Source organism: Microtus ochrogaster, chromosome 16, assembly GCF_000317375.1.
Source record: "Microtus ochrogaster isolate Prairie Vole_2 chromosome 16, MicOch1.0, whole genome shotgun sequence".
Classification (NCBI taxonomy): domain Eukaryota; kingdom Metazoa; phylum Chordata; class Mammalia; order Rodentia; family Cricetidae; genus Microtus; species Microtus ochrogaster.
The window spans coordinates 39,335,826-39,340,966 of NC_022018.1; the positions used below are offsets into that span (position 1 = coordinate 39,335,826).

The 5,141-nt window shown below is 46.7% G+C and overlaps 1 long non-coding RNA gene and 1 other non-coding gene across 2 annotated transcripts in view; one reads left to right on the forward strand and one right to left on the reverse strand.

The window, feature by feature from the left end:
* LOC102000998 overlaps positions 1-5,141 on the forward strand; it is an 86,497-nt gene that overhangs the window by 45,151 nt on the left and 36,205 nt on the right. The gene's annotated exons all lie outside the window — the stretch shown is intronic.
* On the reverse strand, positions 934-3,792 carry LOC113456870. The gene is made up of 3 exons (XR_003377602.1): positions 3,737-3,792; positions 1,384-1,626; positions 934-1,006 (listed from the first exon to the last, which is right to left on the reverse strand). It is a non-coding gene; the product is annotated as an uncharacterized LOC113456870 (long non-coding RNA).

Below are 5,141 nucleotides of genomic sequence, written 5' to 3' on the forward strand. Positions count from 1 at the left end.
CGAGACCAGCCTGGTCTACAAGAGCTAGTTCCAGGACAGGCTCCAAAACCACAGAGAAACCCTGTCTCGAAAAGCCAAAAAAAAAAAAAAAAAAATATTTGGGTCCGCCTGGACGTTGTTATGGGGCCCTGCAGATTTCCACATTTCTGCTCTCACAGAGCAATTATTTACAGAAAAGATACTGGCTCAGATGACTGCCACGTTCCTCATGTGGTTTCTGAGTTTTGAGAACAGCAAAGCCCAGAGCTCCCTAGCCTTTCTGTGCACCCTGGTAACGTGGCAAAGAGAAATCATGACTGCCAAGGAGTCGTCATGTCGATCTATGGCAACGTGTTTCCAGAACAAAATACTTGTTCAGATTCCAAACCCACATGTGTGCAGACTGTAATTTTCTGTGTGGACAGCAACTCTCTTTTACAAACAGGATGGGGGGTGGGGGTCACATTGAAGGCTTCTGCCTTTGGAATATTTCATGCTGGACTCAAGCCTTGACAGATCATTCTGTGGCCAGTCTATGTGCCAGGGTGGGCAGCCGCGTGTGGGGTGTAGAGCAATACCTCTGAGTCTTGACTAGTTAAAAGACCATGCCGGTGAGTTTTTGTGTTTCTAGCTTCATGCAGACTGGAGAAGGTTAGAGGAATCCCAGGTTCACCGGGAGCCATGGAGTCAGCTGCAGGCTAGAACAATTTGTGGAGTTTTGAAGAACCTGGCTTTAACCCTGGAGATCTGGTTCTAAACTGCAAAACAGAGAGAAATTCAAGACTCCTCTTCCCTTAAAACTGAAAAGAAACAAAACTTGTTTCTTTTACAGTGTTAGCATTTTGCAAGTACTCAAAGTAAAAGAAAAATGCCATAAAAATCGGGACTTTTAATACCAAAAGGCTCACTTGCACCTCTTCCATGCGAAAGAGATTCCAGTTTCATGATGTCACTGCTCGGTCAGTTTCTGATGATGCGGCAATCCCATAGCCCATGCTCTGTTTGTGTAATTTCCTCCTTTGTGCCCCTAAAGTAAATAAGAATGATAGGAAGGTTATATTTAGTAAACTGTGCTTGAGTAACTCAGTGTGTGGTTTACTATGCACACACACACACACACACACACACACACACACACACACACACACACACACACACAGTTCTCACACTGGCTGACTACCTTCCCCTGTCCACATTTGAGCCTCCTTGTTCCCTTCCTGGATACACTGTTTGGAAACAGTATTTAGTGCAGAATTACCCCAGCTCTTTTCTTTCCCACTTTGGTTTCCTTTCGTGGGCTCTGGGGTTCCTTAGCTTGTCATTGTGCCCAGGAGATGATGTCAATCCTCCACTTCACCCCCTGCATCATTGATCTTAGCTGCTGCAGATGGATTTGTCTCCAACCTGGGGTCTGAGGTCTGTTATTTCATAATGCTTCTTCTTCTCAGATCTAAGGGAACCATCCATCTTCTTAGTCAGCCTCTGACTCTTTGAGGCTCGCCTTCTTCTTGCCTAGGCCGTTGTCTTCCTTGCAAGTCAGGTCTCAGGCTTGGCCGGACTTCAAACCTGATCCGAGGCAGGCGATCTTAGACAGATCTGGAATCCAATCTAACCTCATACCAATAAATAAACTCCAGCTGCACAGATCTGTAGAATTTGAAAAGAATTTGGGAATAGAATTAAGCCAGAAATAGCACTGTTAAATCTGGCCATGTGACATAATTCTGGCAAGCTTGCAGACATGTCTAAGTGCACAGAAGTAGGTGACCCATAACTAAACCCAGGAGACCGTGACTGGGAGCCAGGGTTCTTTTTGTTTTGTTTTGTTTTGGTTTTTTTTTTACCCCAAGACAAGGACTTAGCAAGTACAAACTCAATAAAACGTGGCCTGAACAGCTCTGTCTCTAGCTCATGTGTCTTGGATAATATCCCATGAGTGAGCCAACTTCAGCCTCTCAGTGAGTAATCTCTGACAGCCTCACACTGGTTCAAAGTGCAGCCCTTGTGTGAAAGGGAATAATGGCTGGGAAGCTACAGAAGGATCCTCCCGGGTCTCTCTGGGCCCCCCTAAAAACCTCTGCAGAAGATCAGGTCTGGAAGATCTTCCTTTCGTATGTTGATACTATGAAGCAGAGCAGACCAGGTGTGTTTCCACATGAGGTTAGTGTGATGGGGGCTGTGGCAGTAGCACAGTGACCTGCCTTCCTCCATAGGGAAACGGCCCCAGCTGACTCTGAAACATCAGGCAGTTTTAGATCCTACACATGCTATGCTGTCTCTTATCGTATGCACCTACAATCACACTTAGTTTACAAACCAGACCAAGAACAAGGTTAACAGTAATATTTGATAATAAACAGGACTGTCTTAATACACATATGGCCACTAAAAACATACTGCAGCATTTTGGTCTCTCTGGAATTTTCCGTTTACTGTTGCTGTGTACTGCTGACTTCACATATCTTACTCCAAGGAAAGTAAGACCACAGGGAACAGAGCATCATTGCATGGAATAAAGACAGTAATCCTATGAAAGGAAGGCACAGCACACGGTCAAGCAAGCCCCTGGGGGCCCCACCTTCCTAGTCTCTTTACCCTGAGATCTCATCACCCGTTAATGTTTGGTCCCTCACCTACCTGCTCCCATTCCCTACTGGACTGTAAGCATCTCAAGGGTGGAGGCTTTGTAGATGCTGTTTGTGTTCCTAATATCCACAGTGGAGCCTGGTACCCAGAGCTAGTAAAGGACACAAGAGAGCCAGTACTCTGTCACGGAGGTTTTCGATACAGGTCTGAGACATATTGGCCTGGTGATGACTTTGTACAAATCACCACCTTCTCAAGTCTGCATTTTCTCTCCACGATGGATATAGCAGGGCTGCCGTGAGGACTAACTCAAGAGTAAGTGCACATTTAACCATGCAGCCCTGCAAGACCATGACAGAGTCCTGTCATTCGAGGGGGACATTTGAAAATATTGCACACTGCTTAAAACGTATTTGGCATTTTGGAATCATCTCCCCTGTAGGCTTCATAGGAAATGAACTTATTGCTAGCTCAAGAAAACCAGCATTTCCAGGGTTTGAGGCTCTAGGCCTGTGGCGTGAAGGGAAGGAGTGGGGAAGAAGGCCCCCTGCAGGTTATCTCAACGCTGGTCAGAATTATGTTTTCCCAAAGATTCTGGACATCTTTCAACGGATCAGGTTAACATCCGTGGCATTTGTCTTGTTATCCTGCAAACCACTTGGAGGCAAGTGTGGAGGGCTGTTGGAAGACTGTATTGAAGGAAGCTGATCTGATGCAATTTAATATTTGTGATGACAGTACCAGCCCATGAGTAAGTACAACCCCTTAAGCAGTCAAAGGGGAGGGGAAAAAATCATAGATCATTCAAGAATTCTCCCCCTGGCCCATGTGGGACTGCCTGTCTGGAGTATTTTTATTAAAACTTCTTTTCACAAATCTCACAGATCAAAAATCTTTCCTCTGTAAATTTCTTCTCTTAAGTAAGTACAAACCTCGGTCGTATTTACAGAGACCAGGTCCGTCTGGCAGAGGGTCACAAAGGCAACTCAAAAGCTGACAGCCGCAGCCCTGCTACCAAGGCCACAGTGTCCAACGGAGCAAGTTTCTCAACCGGTTCGCCCTTATCACTGTCCTAACACCTGTGCCCAAATGAAAGCAACAGGGTTCATGCGACACATGGCATTGTGCCTCTTAACAGGCTCGCCAGACTTCATTATCAAAGGTGGCTCACCTCACCAAGTCCTGTGTCCCCAGGAAAACAGCATTCAGATCTCCAAGGCAGGCTCAGAGCCCAACAAACTGGGCTACAGGAAATCAACGTCCTAATGGTTCTGGAGCAGATTTGAAGTGACAGACTTTTCAGGGCAGAAACTAAGACCAAGAGGTGAGCGCCCCCTGGCGGAAAGGTTGCTAGAGGTGGCATTAAGGTGCACACCCCAACACCCCTCCTCAAACTTGAGCCCAAATAACACGTTGCGAAGGTGCGAATGGTTCTCAGTATTCTTTCAGCTCTCAAAACGACCAGACCAGAGCAGCAGATCCAGAGGCCGGTGTCATACCATGTATTTTAAAACAACGCATTCGTTTTGATGGTATGTTTCTCTCTCTACCTGGGCTCTGGAGACACTGGTGTGAGTAGCCTTGGGCTCCCAGGTCCTGAGTAGTGAGGAGTCCGAGGCAGATATGAAGCTGAGCAGCAAGGGTTGTGCCAACAAACATACAGCAACAAGGACAAAAATGTTGTCGGTGAAGAGAGAAGGTCTGGGTTCTCTAGAACAACTGTCACCACCATGTACCAAGATCCCTAGAGTCTCTGACATCACTTGCCCACCTCCCCGCGGCATAGCCCCCACAGGCTCTTTATGAGTTCCAGCTGGAGTTACACTGTGACCACACTGACAAAGCCAGTCCTGGAGGGGCCCTCTGTTCTCCTTGGCTGCCTGGCCTGGGCGTGGACACATGGCCTTTCCTCTTACTTCATCTGAGGGTAGATCGGAATTTTCCAATAGGAATGTTTACAGGGCAACTCGGGAACAACAAAAGCCTGGAATGAAACTCAGAGGTATTTAAGGACCTGATTGATGAACAAAGGTAACTAAAATTCCAGCACAGATTTGCTGGTCAGGCAGAGAGGCTTGAATGCATCTGGGGGTGCAAGGCCAGGCTGCAGATGAACCCACATGCCATAGATTAGAGAGCAGAAGACCATCCCTGAAGCTGTTTTCTGGGTTCTACCCTGGGATGGGCTCCTTACCTCCATATCCCTTGCTTACATGGCAGGCTCACTTGCCTGGTCTGGAAACCAGAGTCTTTTACAGTTGTGAACGTGTTTGCTGTTGTGTTTAAGGATAATGGACGTTTCTGCACTGCATCTGTACTTTGGCAAAGATTTTAGATAGAATCTGTTTTCTGACTTACCGTTTGTTTGGATGTTATCTTAAGAATGAAAAGAATAGCTTGGCGGTGCTGGCACATGCTTTTAATCTCAGCACTTGGGAGGCAGGCAGAGGCAGATGGATCTCTGTGAGTTTGAGGCCAACCTGGTCTACAGAGTGAGTTTCAGGACAGCCAAAGTTACACATAGAAACCTTGTCTCAAAGAAGAAGAAGAAAGAGGAGGAGGAGGAGGAGGGGAAG